At 44.9% G+C, this 16,519-nt stretch overlaps 1 protein-coding gene across 2 annotated transcripts in view; it reads right to left on the bottom strand.

Moving 5' to 3' along the window:
- PDLIM2 (PDZ and LIM domain 2) overlaps positions 1-14,369 on the bottom strand; it is a 135,762-nt gene extending 121,393 nt beyond the window's left edge. Inside the window, exon 1 of one of the 2 annotated variants that reach the window (XR_009156505.1) lies at positions 14,189-14,369. The gene's annotated coding sequence lies outside the window, so the exon portion shown is untranslated. The remainder of the gene's footprint in view (positions 1-14,188) is intronic. The other variant, XM_058194771.1, reaches the window with a different exon arrangement.
- Between the last annotated feature and the right edge of the window lie 2,150 nt (positions 14,370-16,519).

Raw genomic sequence — 16,519 nt, 5'->3', positions numbered from 1 at the left:
TTTTTTAAATTTTGTTTAAGTTTTTTTATTTTTTACAAACCTATTAATGCATCAACAGCATGGCATCTGACTGTCAATCATTTTAATACAAATAATATAGCATTAATCATATTTATTTCATTTAATAAGCTTATATAATCCTTGTAATAATACACATATTTTGTATTAAATTATAATCTTTCGTTATTTAATCATCCGATATTTCAATGTGTCATTTCTATGCCAACCCGCCTATTCTGAGTGTCAAACCTTTTAATGCAAATAGAATATTTATTAATCATATTTATTACTTTTAACAAGCTTATATAATTCTATCAGTACATTTATGCTAAATTACAATCTTCCATTATTTGCTTGGTTCAATTTATAATCCTTCATTATTTAGTTATTCAATATTTCAATATCTTATTTTTATGTCAATCACCATATTCTGCAGGGCATACATTTTAATACAAATAAAGTATTTTGATCATATTTCTTACATTTAGTAAATGTACACCTATTCGTATATTGAATTATCATCTTTCATTATTTATTTAATCAATAATTCGATATGTTATTTTTATGCCAGTCACCATATTATTTAAGTATACTTAGTAATACCATCATTCAAATTCTAATTTCCCCTCTTACTATTACTTCTCATTATATAAGCAAGGTAGCTTATATGTGCTACTTCAGTGCTACTCACTGAGTAGCACTGAAGTCAAGTAGATCCCTCAGAAAAACTCGGGCAAGGACAAGCAGAACTGGTGGCTTTCATTTGGGCATTCAGGGTCTCCGAGTGAGTAGCGTTTGTATCGGGGGTGAAATGCTCCCAGTTCGGACCGGATCGCCTGATCCGTTAGCAATGGCAGCAGGTGGTTCGGAGAATAGAATAGAATAGAATAGAATAGAATTTTTATTGGCCAAGTGTGATTGGACACACAAAAAATTTGTCTTGGTGCATAGGCTCTCAGTGTACATAAAAGAAAAGATACCTTCATCAAGGTACAACATTTACAACACAATTGATGGTCAATATATCAATATAAATCATAAGGATTGCCAGAAACAAAGTTACAGTCATGCAGTCATAAGTGGAAAGAGATGGGTGATGGGAACGATGAGAAGATTAATAGTAGTGCAGATTTAGTAAATAGTTTGACAGTGTTGAGGGAATTATTTGTTTAGCAGAGTTTAGCGGAGAACCGGTAGCGGAAATCTCTGCCCTCTCCCCAATCGCCTGGTTGCCCACTTGCTGCTTCTTTTAAAATATGCTTTTAAAAGGTTAAAAAAAAGGCTCTGATGATCGCAGCTGAGCCGTGCTTTTTTTTTTACTTTTAAAAGCATTATTTTACAACCTATTCAGCCGAATAAATTGTAAACAAAATGCTTTTAAAAGGAAAAAAAAAGATCACACTCCACAGCTGATCACCCCCCGCACTGTTCTACTTACCCCATGCCTCCTTTTGGTGTGCACTGCACGCACACCTCGCATTTGATGCATGGTACACACTGTGTATGCACACGCGCAGCGCATAGCAAGCATAGCAACCAGTAGTAAACTGGTTCAGATTTCACAACTGATTTGCATGGTCACCTGGGTTCCAGGGAGATACCAAGAAAATAGAGATAGTCCTTGACTTACAACAGTTCATTTAGTCACCGTTCGACGTTACAACGGGACTGAAAAAAGTGACTTCTGACCATTTTTCACACTCACGATCACTGCAGCATCACATGATCGAAATTCTTGGCAAGCGACTCATATTTATGACGGTTGCCGTGTCGCCGGGAGTCGTGGGATCCCCTTTTGCGACCTCCTGACAAGCAAAGTCAAGAGGGACAGCCAGATTCGCTTAAGGACCGTGTGACTAACTTACCGCTTGCAGTGGTTCACTTAACCACTCCGGCCTGAAAGGTCATAAAATGGGGCAAAAACTCGTTTTGTCTCGCTTAGCCACAGAATTTTGGGCTCTGCTGTGGTCATAAGTCGAGGACGACGTACATGATCAAATTTGGGTGTGGATTTATGTGGCTTTGCATAGCCTTTAGGATGACGGCTGGCTTAATGTTCTGTAGGATGGACAAAAATTGTGGTCAAGAAAAAAAATATGACATACTGTAGCATGCGGGAATGCAGCTAAAGTTTGAAAGGTAATTCATCTGATTTGATTTGAATTAACACCGAAAACTGGCAGCTCTACAAGTTACTTCCCAATTATGTGCTCCCCTCTCATTACCTCAACCAGGAAGGCTAAAAATGATTTTTACAAGCTTCTAACTAGAGGTGCATGTTCTATTTAAATTTGCTTGGCCTTTTTTAGAACAGAATAGAATAGAATTTTTTATTGGCCAAGTGTGGTTGGATACACAAGGAATTTGACTTGGTGCATTTGCTCTCAGTGTACATAAAAGAAGAGGTACGTTCATCAAGAATCATAAGGTACAACACTTAATTATAGTCATAGAATAGAATAGAATAGAATAGAATAGAATAGAATAGAATAGAATAGAATAGAATAGAATAGAATAGAATTTTTATTGGCCAAGTGTGATTGGACACAAAAGGAATTTGTCTTTGGTGCATAGGCTCTCAGTGTACATAAAAGAACAGATACATTCATCAAGAATCATAAGATACAACACTTAATGATAGTCATAGAATAGAATAGAATAGAATAGAATAGAATAGAATAGAATAGAATAGAATAGAATAGAATAGAATAGAATTTTTATTGGCCAAGTGTGATTGGACACAAAAGAAATTTGTCTTTGGTGCATAGGCTCTCTGTGTACATAAAAGAAGAGATACATTCATCAAGAATCATAAGATACAACACTTAATGGTAGGAATAGAATAGAATAGAATAGAATAGAATAGAATAGAATAGAATAGAATAGAATAGAATAGAATAGAATAGAATAGAATAGAATAGAATTTTTTATTGGCCAAGTGTGGTGGGATACACAAGGAATTTGACTTGATGCATTTGCTCTTAGTGTACATAAAAGATATGTTCATCAAGAATTCTAAGGTACAACCCGGTGTGAAACATACTGCTAAGCTGGGCAGGGGGGGCAGGGATTTTTGCTACTGGTTCTCTGAACCACCCGCCGCCATCGCTACCAGATCAAGTGATCCGGTCCAAACTGGGAGCATTTCACCCCTGGGTACAACACTTAATGATAGTCATAGGCTACAAATAAGCAATCAGGAAAGAATCAATATCAATATAAATCGTAAGGATACAAGCAACAAAATTACAGTCATACAGTCATAAGTGGAAGGAGATGGGTGATGGGAACGATGAGAAGATTAATAGTAGTGCAGACTTAATAAATATTTTGACAGTGTTGAGGGAATTAGTTGTTTAGCGGAGTGATGGCATTCGGGAAAAAACTGTTCTTGTGACTCATTGTTCTGGTGTGCAGTGCTCTGTAGCGTCGTTTTACTCACTAGAATAATCAAAGCTTAACTTTATTTGTGGGGAAAGGAGTGTTTTTGAGTCAGCCTTTGACTTTTGAAGGCTACATGAACAAGTCCCTCCAATTTTCTTGGCAAGATTTCAGGAGTGATTTGCCATTGCCTGTTTTTTGGGGTTGACAGCATGTGGCTGGTTTGAACTCAGCCTCTAGTCTCTAGCCTGGTGTTTTAACCACTACACCAAATTGGCAGGTGAACTGAATTATACCATAGCTAAGAGATGCACTTTGATGCCCACCACACAGGAACTAAGTGTTACTGTTAATAACTATGGGTTATTGAATAAGCCACCATAAGTTTCAAACAAAAATTCACACCACCAACTCAAACCAACATAGTGACCTGAACCATGGAGATTAAGCCCAGGTGAGATGAAAGTTAAGTTCGGGTGGCAGAGTTGGGTTTTTTCCACTATTTCCTCTGTACAAAACTAAATGTATTAAATATTTTAAAATACTTTATCCATTCAGCACCATCCAGTTGAATCAAGTCCTGGAAATGGCCCCTCTTTGCTTCATAAAATTATTTTCTGGCAGAATCGACTCCCTGACTCCCTGATAGGGTTACCTGGAGCTAGTCCCAGTTTTAAACATTTTACTGGGTTATAAGATAAGATGCAAAATACAAACGTAAATAGGAAAACAGTGGGGGAAAGAGGGGAAAGAGAAGTAAGGCAGGCCTGGGAAAAAGAGGTGGGGAAATGCATTGATTTCCAATTCCCTTCTGTTGCAATAAAATGAAGCATTAACATCAACTTTTTGCTTTTCCATAATAATATAAACTAGCCATTTCTATAAGCATCTATCAATCTAATCGGTAAAAGCCAAACTCAAAGTTTCTTTTTTTCCCCCACCTCAAGCACAAAGTTCAGAAGCCGTCTCCATGTGGAAACGAAGGTACTTATATTTTTTTCTTTAATCAAAATAGTCACTATAGCCATATTTCTGCCAATTCCATCAGCTTCTGCAACCATTCGTCCATGGTGATCTTCCATTGGCAACTCCCAATCTCAACCAACAAATGCTCTGTCTTACACATTGGCAAAAAGAATCAGAACACAAAATACAAGCTAGGTGGACATGACCTTGTAGATGACCCTCACTCTCTTAAGGACCTTGGAGTACTCATATCAAATGATCTAAGTGCCAAAGCCCACTGTAACTTCGCCAAAAAGGCATTAAGGATTGTAAACCTAATCTTGCATAACTTCTTCTCTGGTAATATTACACTACTAACCAGAGCATACAAAACATTTACTAGACCAATTCTCGAATACAGCTTGTCTGTCTGGAACCTGCACTGCAAATCGGACATTAATATAATTGAAAGTGTCCAGAAATATTTCACGAGAAGAGACCTCGACTTCTCCTCTCGCATAATACCTTATGCCACCAGACTTGAAATTTTGGGCTTAGAAAATTTAGAACGCTGCCTTCGGTCTGACCTAAGCATAGCTCATAAAATTATCCGCTACAATGTCCTTACCTGTCAATGACTACTTCAGCTTCAACTGCAACAATACACAAGCACACAATAGATACAAACTTAAGGTAAACTGCACCAAACTCGATTGCAGAAAATATGACTTCAGTAAGAGTGGTCAATGCCTGGAACGCACTACCTGTGGTTTCATCCCAAAACCCCCAAAATTTTAACCTCAGATTTGCTACTGTTGACCTCACCCCATTTCTAAGAGGTCGGTAAGGGGTGCGCACAAGCGCACCAGCAAGCCTACCGTCCCTGTCCTAATGTCCCCTTTAATTGTATTTATTTTATGTATTCAATTCATGCTGATACATATATATTATTATTATTATTTATTATATTTGTATACCGCCCATCTCCCGAAGGACTCAGGGCAGTTCACAGCCAATAAAACAACAGAAAACATATAATACATATAAAACAGCAAAAAGAATAGACAATTAAATTCATTGATGCCTTAAATCTTTTAAATACAAATTTAAAACCCATTTAAACCCCTGATTTAAAAACCCCAATTTAAAACTACGTTCAAGCTAGTCCTGCTCTTCGAAACAGCAACGTCTTCAGCTCGCGGCGGAAGGACCTGAGATCGGGGAGTTGACGAAGCCCCAGAAGGAGCTTGTTCCAGAGGGTAGGGGCCCCCACAGAGAAGGCCCTCCCCCTGGAGGTCGCCAGCCGACATTGTTTAGCTGACGGTATCCGGAGGAGGCCCTCTCTGTAAGAGCGCACTGGTAGGTGAGAGGCTAATGGTGGCAGTAGGCGGTCCCGTAAATATCCCGGCCCTAGGCCATGGAGTGTTTTAAAGATGATAACAAGTACCTTGAAGTGAACCCGGAAGACCACTGGGAGCCAGTGCAGATTACACAGGAGGGGTGTTACACGGGAGCCACAAGGTGCTCCCTCTATCACCCGCGCAGCCGCATTCTGGACCAGTTGGAGTCTCCGGGTACCCTTCAAGGGGAGCCCCATGTAGAGAGCATTACAGTAGTCCAGGCAGGATGTAACAAGGGCATGAGCGACCGTGCATAAGGAAGCCCGATCCAGAAAGGGGCGTAACTGGCGTATCAGGCGAACCTGATGAAAAGCTCCCCTGGCGACGGCCATCATATGATCTTCTAAAGACAGATAATATATATTATCTAGTACATACTCGACCAATAAATAAATAAATAAATAAAATTATCTAACCAATGGAAAGCTAACTTGCAATGGATGCTGCAAGAAATTTACTCCTCTTCTGGGTAAGGTGGGAGGAGGACTGGATTTACAGTCGCTCAGCCACAAGTTTTTAGTTTTATGCTAACAGAAGCAAAATTTAGACTTTGCAATTTCCCCGTTACTTTGGGGGTCAAACCCATGCCTGCCTCCGCACTGCTTGTGGCAGCTGATCCACAGTTTAATTTCTCACTTTTTTGGGGAGTATTTTCCAAAGCATAGATAAGGGCAGTCTGAAGAGACAAAGGAGGATCTGCATGGAGAGAATTTGGATAGACTCCGAATTGTATAATAATTCAGAGAGAGAGAGGAATTCTAAAACTTGTTTAATGTCATGAGAATTTAGGACATTTTCCACTCACTCATCTGCTTATTCTGCATAATTCAGATTGCTTTTAACAGCAAGGCGAGACAAAGAATCTTGCAAGGGCCTTGAGCACTCAACGTTTGATTAAAGCAACGGAGGCAACATTTCGGTGGTTGAAGCTAGTTCTCTGTACCCCCTTGGCTTTGCTAAAAAGTTACGCCAATGAAGTTAGGTTTAGACTGCAGGAGGCAGGCCTGGAAGGTATGATCAAAAAGGTCAAAAAAGTCAAAATGGCAGCTGCAAGTTGTTTGGAACTCTATACCACTATCTTGATCTTTTCAACCATAAAAAAACCGATCTTTGCAACTATAAAAAAGATGTTGCGACTCTAGAAGAGAAGAGCAACCAAGATGATTAGGGGACTGGAGCAGTGGTGAAATCCAAATTTTTTTTACTACCGGTTCTTTGGGCATGGCTTGGTGGGCATGGCAGGGGAAGGATACTGCAAAATCCGCATTCCCTCCCTACTCCTGGGAGAAGAATATTACAAAATATCCATTCCCACCTCACTCTGGGACCAGCCAGAGGTGGTGTTTGCCGGTTCTCCAAATCACTCAAAATTTCCCTTACCGGTTCTCCAAACTGCGGTGTGGCTCAGGCTGTAAGAAGCCTGTTATTAAAACACAGCTGCCTGCAATTACTGCAGGTTCTAGTCCCACCAGGTCCAAGGTTGACTCAGCCTTCCATCCTTTATTAAGGTAGGTAAAATGAGGACCCAGACTGTTGGGGGGGCAATAAATTGACTTTGTAAATATACAAATAGAATGAGACTATTGCCTTACACACTGTAAGCCGCCCTGAGTCTTTGGAGAAGGGCAGGATATAAATGTAAATTTAAGAAAAAAAATTCAGCTACCGGTTCTCCAGAACCTGTCAGAACCTGCTGGATTTCACTCCTGGACTGGAGGCTAAAACATGATGAACGGTTGCAGGAACTGGGCCTGGCTAGTCTAGTGAAGAAGACCAGGGGAGACAGGATAGCAGTCTTCCAATATTTGAAGGGCTGCCCCAGAGAGGAGGAAGGGGGTCAAGCTATTTTCCAAAGCACCTGAAGGCCAGACAAGGAATAATGGATGGAAACTGAACAAGGAGAGATTCAACCTGGAAATAAGGAGAATTTTTCTGACGGTGAGAACAATCCATCCATGGAACAGAAGTTGCCTTCAGAAGTTGTGGGAGCTTCATCCCTGGAAGCTTTCAAGAAGAGACTGGACTGCCATCTATCAGAAATGGGGTCTCCTGCTTGGGCAGAGGGTTTGGACTAAGAGGACCTACTACAAGGTTCCCTTCCGACTCTGTTAATCTGTTAAAGCCATACCGTATTGTTGTGTCTCGTCCGCTCTCCCCGCAACCGAGGCCTTCTTATCTGCTTCCGAACGCTGAGGAATGTCCTAGAATGCCTCCCGGCCCCAGCCCTGGCTCCATGCCCAGACAGGCTGAGGAGGAAGAAGTACCTCCAGCCCCCAGCTCTGGCTCCATGCCCAGGCAAACAGAGAAACTAGACCCCTCCCCCTCCCCCACAGCATGTGAGCCTGAGGGAGGTCAATTACCAACAGCTGCAGACTGGAGTGACCCTCACTTCAGGAGAATTGATAAGCGGCGTCAACAGAAGGAAGGGAGGGGCAGGCCTGGATAAGTGCTGAGTCATGGAGCCACACCCCATGGCCTATATAAAGGATCTGCTTTCTGGCATTCTCTGAGTCAGGCAAAGTCTAAACATATCTTGCTGAAGTCACTTTCTGGTCTCCTGCCTGCCCTGAGGACTTTGCTAGGACTTTGGCAGAGCTGCGGAGGCACGCCTGATTCGGATTTCCCTGACCCGGCCGTCAGCGGAGGAGTGGGACACGACACCTATGGATGCTTTGTTAGAAGCACAAAACTTTCAGCTCAAGTGCCATATGCAACTGATGCCAGAGCAAAACCGTCGAAATAAACCATCCCCTTTGATAGAGGGCTGGAATTAAACATCCTGTTTCGAGAATAATCATGTCACTAGTTAACTTTAATGAAATGTAAATGAAGTCGAATCAAAAGTTGCTTTTGCATTGATGCATTTCTTTTGCTTTATTCGTTTTGCTCAGTTCTCATTTAACGACGCAACTGGGAGAGCCAGGTGCTAAGTAAACGCCAGCTGTGTTCATCAGCTTATTTCTACCAGTAGTCCTCGACTTACAACAGTTCGATTAGTGACCGTTCAAAGTTACAGCGGCACTGAAAATAGTCAAACCTTAAGTTATGACCATTTTTCACACTTACGACCATTGCAGCATCCCCATGGTCACGTGACTTACATTTGGACGCCTGGCAACCGATTCATATTTATGACCATTGCAGTGTCCTGGGGTCATGTGATTCCCTTTGCAACCTTTCTAACGAGCAATGGGGAAGCCAGATTCACTTAACAGCCATGTGACTAATTTAACAACTGCAGGGATTCATTTATTTATTTAATTTATTTATTTAATTAGATTTTTATTACCGCCCTTCTCCCGAAGGACTCAGGGCGGTGTACAGCCAAGATAAAAACTCAAAGTATATACAATTAAAACAAAATTTAAAAACAAAGCATATTACAAACTGGCTAAAATATAAAAATTTAAAATATGAAAACCCTAAAATAATAATAAAACCCCAATTAAAACCCCAGTTAAAATTTAAAACTATTAGGCCAGTCCCGCTTGTATAAATAAGTATGTTTTTAACTCACGGCGAAAGGTCCGAAGATCAGGCACTTGGCGTAAACCAGGGGGAAGTTCGTTCCAGAGTGTCGGAGCTCCAACAGAGAAGGCCCTGCTCCTGGGGGCCACCAGCCGACATTGTTTGGCGGACGGCACCCTGAAAAGACCCTCTCTGTGTGAGCGTACGGGTCGGTGGGAGGCATAAGATAACAGCAGGCGGTCCCGTAAGTACCCGGGTCCTAAGCCATGGAGCGCTTTAAAGGTGGTAACCAAAATCTTGAAGCGCACCCGAAAGACCACAGGAAGCCAGTGCAGACTGCGTAGCAGTGGTGTTACGTGGGAGCAACGAGTGGCTCCCGTTACTACTCGCGCAGCTGCATTCTGGACTAGCTGCAGCCTCTGGGTGCACCTCAAGGGCAGCCCCATGAAGACAGCATTGCAATAATCCAGACGAGAAGTGACCAGAGCATGAGTGACCGTGCATAAGGCATCCCGGTCAAGGAACGGACGCAACTGGCGAACCAGGCGTACCTGGTAGAATTTAAACAAATATGGCAAGAAAAGTCATAAAATGCAGCAAAAATCACTTAACAAATGTCCTGCTTAGCAACATGAATTCTGGGCTCAATTATCGTCATGAGTCGAGGGGCTACCTGTGCTTCCTTCTGCTCTGCAGACTTGCAAAAGCCATAAAGGGAACAGGATTGGTTGTAAAGTTATATTTTTCAACATCCTCGTAACTGCAAATGATTACCGAATAAGGCCTTGATTGCTCCCCTAGCTAAACAAGCCCACTTTGACAACTGACCTTCACTAGGGTGGATATAAAAATAGATTTTTAAAAATTTAAATTAGATTTTTTTTTTATCTTTATCAAATTTATTTTAATAAAATGCTTTTGGAGTAAAAAACTATTGATAGTTTTCTATATTAGGTTTCTAGGAGCCGAGGTGGCGCAGTGGTTAAAGTGCAGTACTGCGGGCTACTACTGCCGGCTGCCTGCAATTTGGCAGTTTGAATCTCACCCTGCTCAAGGTCGACTCAGCCTTCCATCCTTCCGAGGTGGGTAAAATGAGGAGCCAGATTGTTGGGGGCAGTTGGCTGACTCTGTAATCCGCTTAGAGAGGGCTATAAACAGTGGTGGGATTCAGCCAGTTCGCACCACTTCGGGAGAACCGGTTGTTAACCGTCTGAACAGTTTGGCAAGCTGGTTGTTGGAAGAAATCATTAGGGCAGAGAACCGGTTGTTAAATTACTTGAATCCCACCACTGGCTATAAAGCACTGTAAAGTGGTATATAAGTCTAAGTGCTATTGCTATTCCTCCTTCCTTCCTCCCTCCCTCCCTTCCTTCCCTCCCTCTGCCCACTGCCAGCAGTTCAATCCTAGCTCAAGGTTGACTCAGCCTTCCATCCTTCCAAGGTGGGTAAAATGAGGACCCAGATTGTTGGGGGGCAATAGGCTGACTCTGTAAACCGCTTAGAGAGGCTGTAAAAGCACTGGGAAGCGGTATAAACTCTAAGTGCTATTGCTATTTAAGATCCATTCATAATTTAGTTTATTCGGCATGAAATGGAGATTAGTTATGCAGCGTGAGGCTGTATCTTCTAGAAATATTGGGACTTTCGGTGAGTCAACAATGAGTCAGAGGAGGAGCCGCTGCGGGACAGAGATGATAATTGCTCTTTAAACAGCATGGTTTAAATCGAGTTGATTGAAATCAAGCCTTTTCACAAGTGATTGAAATCACGATTTAAACCGTGATCGAAATCACGATTTAAACCGTGATCAAAATCACGATTTAAACCGTGATCGAAATCACGATTTAAACCGTGATCGAAATCACGATTTAAACCGTGACTGAAATCACAATTGAAATCGTGATTGAAATCGACTTGACTTAAATCGTGATTTTAAATCAAATCTACCCTGCCTGGAAGAGAGACGAGGATCACAAAAGTCAACTTTGGGGCTGAAGAAGGGGGCTTCTTGTGAACATCACGTAACATGAAGGCACTCCACAAGCCAATCTTTGCAACGGGGGGGTGGGGGTGGGGAATCAACATTTTTCATCCTTGCTAAGTGGAACCTTAGAGCAGGGGTCTCCAACCTTGGCAACTTTAAGACTTGTGGACTCCCAGGAGTTGGAGTCCACAAGTCTTAAAGTTGCCAAGGTTGGAGACCCCTGCCTTAGAGCACATACACCCACATACACCCAGGACCTAAACAAGAAAAAAAAAAGTGAGAACTTGTGTCCACAAACGTTTCCTGGAGGCATCAGCCGGGCTGGATTTTGTTTTCCCCAATTGGCAAGGAAAGTTTACACCCTTATCTTTAACCAGCCCTGAACCTTCTGAAACACGCAAGCAAAACCTGCCTCGTATTTTTTTTTTCTGGCTGGAAAAAGCCTGCAAGCGCCCAGGGCTGCCAGAAATACTCCCTGGGTGCGTGGGTGTGTGAAGCAAGGCACGTGCTGCAGCAGCACCAACCTCCCCACCCCTCGAAGGGACCTGGCAAGACCCCAAATGCCAGCCTTCCCAACCACGTCCTGTAGTCCTTATTCTCTCTTGCTGCGATGCCCGTCTTGCCAAGCTCCAGACCCCTGTCATTACCCCCGCAGCATAAAGATCAGCCTATGATAGTCAAAACGTCGGGAGGAGGGGGGTTGTCAGTCTGGAAATTAAAGGTAACCGGACTTGCGAACCTTTCCTTAATAGCCTGTTGTCTTCCACAAGGACCTGTACTTATCTCCAAAGTTAGGTTTTTGTTTGGTGAAGCAGGCTCTTGTTACATTATCATTAGGCCCAGAGTTAGGCGCACTCTGCATATACCCCAAAGGAGACCTAGGAACAACGAAAACGCCAAAGCGAGAAGGAGGCAACCTATCTTCCCTAGATTTCTGGAGTCAGCTTTTGCCTAAAATGGCCACTTCTTATGGTCTAGCCCAGGGGTCTGCAACCTTAAAACACTCAAAAGAGCCACTTGGACCTGTTTCCCCGCAGAAAAGAAAACACCGGGAGCCACAAAACCTGGGTGGGTATAGCCAACTCGATGTCACTCACTTCCGCCAGTCACATGACACCCCCCTAGCCACGCCTACCCATTAGGGCAGAGAACCAGTTGTTAAAAAACACCGGGAACCACAAAATCTTTTTGACATCTCTCTCTCTCCCCTCCCTCTCTCTCTCTCTCTCTCTCTCTCTCTCTCTCTGCCCTGGCTGCTTCTCCATCCCCCACTATCGCCCTTACCTTCTCAGGCCAGGCGAGGAGTGACTGGGAGGGGAGGGTAAGGGGCGGGGCCAGCCAGTGGTGGGAACACCTGACAGGGAGCCACAGCAGAGGGCCCAAAGAGCCGCATGCGGCTCCAGAGCCGCAGGTTGCCGACCCCTGGTCTAGCCTCTTGCTGAAGAAACCCAAGGGAGTCTTGCAAGACAATTGTCGTTGCTAGTTGCGAAGTCATGTCCGACCCATCGCGACCCCATGGACAACATTCTTCCAGGCCTTCCTGTCCTCTACCATCCTCTGGAGTCCATTGAAGCCCACGCCGACTGCTTCAGTGACTCCCTCCAGACACCTCGTTCTCTGTCGTCCCCTTCTTCTTTTGGCCTCAATCATTCCCAGCTCTTCTTGGGGAGTCCTTCCTTTTCATTAGGACGGGATTGCAAGACAATACACATGGCATCACCTCACAGTTTTGTTGTTTGGGGGAGTGAACTGGAAGAGGAAGGAGTATTAGGGATGTTGACTGCCTTGCTTAAGTAACAAAGGTGGGATGAATAATTAAGTGATCGGTTCTATCACCTTAAAGCAGAGATCTCCAACCTTGGCCACTTTAAGCCTGGGGGACTTTAATTCCCAGCTTTGCTGGCTGGGGAATTCTGGGAGTTGAAGTCCCCCAGGATTAAAGTGACCTCTGCCTTAAAGGACCTACAAAAATCACAGGGGATGTTCCTCACCTGAATAGAAACCAGAAAGGTGCACAAAATGATGACGGGAGGGGGGGGGAGAAAGAACAACGCGAACCTAGACAAACGTCCCCATCTCTCCCCCCTCCCCAAAATCAGCATCGACTGGCTAGGCGGCTCAGTGGCTAAGACGCTGAGTTCGTCCATCATAAAAGTCAGGAGTTCAGTGGTTGGAATCCCTAGCATAGGTCTCCTGAGTGAGCGGCGGGGAGGGTGGGGGGTTCGACTAGATGACCTCCAAGGTCCCTTCCCAACTCTTGTCACTGTTCAAAGGAGCATCCATTGGCATTTTGCTTTACATTTCAAGAACATCCTTGTTTGTCTTAGTGTCATTTACAAACAGGTTTGCAAGCAGTTTCCACCCCCTAGTAAAAAGGGGGGGAAAAACACCTCCCTAGTAAAACGCGACTCTAAATATAAGCCTAGAAGCGGTCAAGAAAAAAAAAGACAAGACTGACAGGCAACCTTCTTCCCCACCCCACCCCAAAAAAACCCCCCAACCCTGGCAATTAAAACCGGAGCATCAGAAACCAGGTGCAAAAACAGAGCCAGGTGCTCCGTAAAGCCAAGGCGAAAGTTTTCTTCCAACTTGCAAAGTTCGTCCCCATTGAAAGGGGCTCCGCGTTCCCGACGACCCAATGTTACTCCTCGGGCGAGAGAATTGCCTTTGGCAATTTCGTCCCTTTGGAGGAGGGGGGGGGACCAGGCAAAAAGAGAAGAACCGACCCCTTGTAACATACATCGCCGTTACTCTTTCCTTATCGAAAGCCACAAGCGGGCTAAAACAAACAAACAAACAAATCAACCAACCGCGGAGAGCAAGAAAGGAGAAAGTTGCTCTCGCTTTCTAAACAAACAAACCAAGTTGGAAACACAATCCCGAAAGTGGTCCGCACCTTACTCGAAGGAGTAAAAAAAAAAAAAGCCGCTCCCCGGATCCAAGACGGACCCCCTAACCTTCCCCGTAGGGTTCCTTCCAACCTTTCCCAGACAGCGAGAGAAGCACTTACTCCGCCGAAATCCCGAGGCTGCCTCTGGACTACTCCGAAGTTACTCGCGGGAGGGAAGTGGAGGGGGCTCGCGGAGATGCCGCCGGCAACGCGGAGGATAGAACTTCTCCGCTGCTTCTCGCCCAGCGCAGCGCTAGTCCTAAACCTATAGTCTTAGCCACCCCCCATCCTCCTCCTCCTCCTCCTCCTAAGGGGCCGGCGGTTCTCTCGTAGGGTTCTTATAGGGACAGCCAGGTGTCGCCCGAGCGCCCCCTACAGGCTCAACGGCGCCCCTGCAGGCTCCAGAGCTTCACCTCCGTCGAGGGAGGGGAAGGGTCCGCTGGGGACTTCTCCTCCTCCTCCTCCTCCTCCTCCTCTTCCTCGCCTCTTCCCGCACCTGCGGGACTTTCAGCTGCTGCTCGGTTGCTAAAGCAGGGCAGGCGCAGGCTGGGGGTCGGGAGTTCTAGCACGTGCCTCGTTCCACCGTGGGAGCCCGGAGGGTTTTGTTTGTTTGTTTTTTTGTCGCAACATTATATACAAGCACATATAATGAAAGAAAACAATAGGCCAGGAACGGTAGGCACTTTTGTGCACTTTTTTTTTTTTTTGGTGCACTTTTGGGCCAGAGGTGGGTTTCAGCAGGTTCTGACCAGTTCTGGAGAACTGGTAGCGGGAATTTTGAATAGTTCAGAGAACCCGTAATAAAAAAATTCTGACTGGTCCCACCCCCCCATCTTTTCTCTGCCTCCCGAGTCCCAGATGATCGGGAGGAAATGGGGATTTTGCAGTATCCTTCCCTGGAGTGGGAGGGAATGGGGATTTTGCAGTATCCTTCCCCTGGAGTGGGGAGGGAATGGAGATTTTGCAGTATCCTTCCCCTGGAGTGGGAGGGAATGTGGATTTTGCAGCATCCTTCCCCTGGAGTGGGGAGGGAATGGAGATTTTGCAGTATCCTTCCCCTGGAGTGGGGAGGGAATGGAGATTTTGCAGTATCCTTCCCCTGGAGTGGGAGGGAATGTGGATTTTGCAGCATCCTTCCCCTGGAGTGGGGAGGGAATGGAGATTTTGCAGTATCCTTCCCCTGGAGTGGGAGGGAATGTGGATTTTGCAGCATCCTTCCCCTGGAGTGGGGAGGGAATGGAGATTTTGCAGTATCCTTCCCCTGGAGTGGGGAGGGAATGGAGATTTTGCAGTATCCTTCCCCTGGAGTGGGAGGGAATGTGGATTTTGCAGCATCCTTTCCCTGGAGTGGGAGGGAATGGGGATTTTACAGTATTGTTCCCCTGGAGTGGGGAGGAAATGAGGATTTTGCAGTACCCTTCCCTTGGAGTGGGGTGGGAATGGGGATTTTGCAGTATCCTTCGCCTGGAGTGGGGAGGAAATGGGGATTTTGCAGTATCCTTCCCCTGGAGTGGGGTGGGAATGGGGATTTTGCAGTATCCTTCCCCTGGAGTGGGGAGGAAATGGGGATTTTGCAGTATCCTTCCCCTGGAGTGGGAGGGGATGGGGATTTTGCAGTATCCTTCGCCTGGAGTGGGGAGGGAATGGGGATTTTACAGTTTCGTTCCCCTGGAGTGGGGAGGAAATGGGGATTTTGCAGTATCCTTCCCTTGGAGTGGGGTGGGAATGGGGATTTTGCAGTATCCTTCGCCTGGAGTGGGGAGGAAATGGGGATTTTGCAGTATCCTTCCCTTGGAGTGGGGTGGGAATGGGGATTCTGCAGTATCCTTCGCCTGGAGTGGGGTGGGAATGGGGATTTTGCAGTATCCTTCCCCTGGAGTGGGAGGGAGTGGGGATTTTGCAGTATCCTTCCCCGGCCACGCCCACCAAGCCATGCCACGCCCACCAAGCCACACCCGGTAGTAAAAAAATTTGAAACCCACCACTGTCCTCCTCCTCTTCTTTCTCTCTTCTTCCCGCACCTGCGGGACTTTCAGCTGCTGTTGGGCTGAAGAGCTGAAGGCCGCTATTGAAGCATCCGGCTCTTCCCTAAGTCTTCAGCAGTGCCACAGGCTGATAGCATCCCTGCCACGCCACATTGAGACAGTAAGTGATGCAAGAGGGGCCCAAACCAAGTACTGGGTACATATGCATGCTTATACTTTTCAGAGGTCCGATACTGTTCTATGTACAATCCTTGTTTTATTGATTTCATGTAATATTCTAATTTTCTGAGATGGTGAATTTGGGGTTTTCACGAGCTGTAAGCCGTAATCATCAAACTTACGACAAATCAAGGCTTGAACTATCTCGCTTGGCATGTAATGAGTCTATCTCATATATCCCGTATATTAGTTTCGCCTTTTAAGTTGCATTACTGAAATAAATGAACTTTTGCACAATATTCTAGTT

This window comes from Ahaetulla prasina, chromosome 9 (assembly GCF_028640845.1).
Source record: "Ahaetulla prasina isolate Xishuangbanna chromosome 9, ASM2864084v1, whole genome shotgun sequence".
Taxonomy (NCBI): domain Eukaryota; kingdom Metazoa; phylum Chordata; class Lepidosauria; order Squamata; family Colubridae; genus Ahaetulla; species Ahaetulla prasina.
This window is presented reverse-complemented; position numbering and strand designations above follow the sequence as displayed.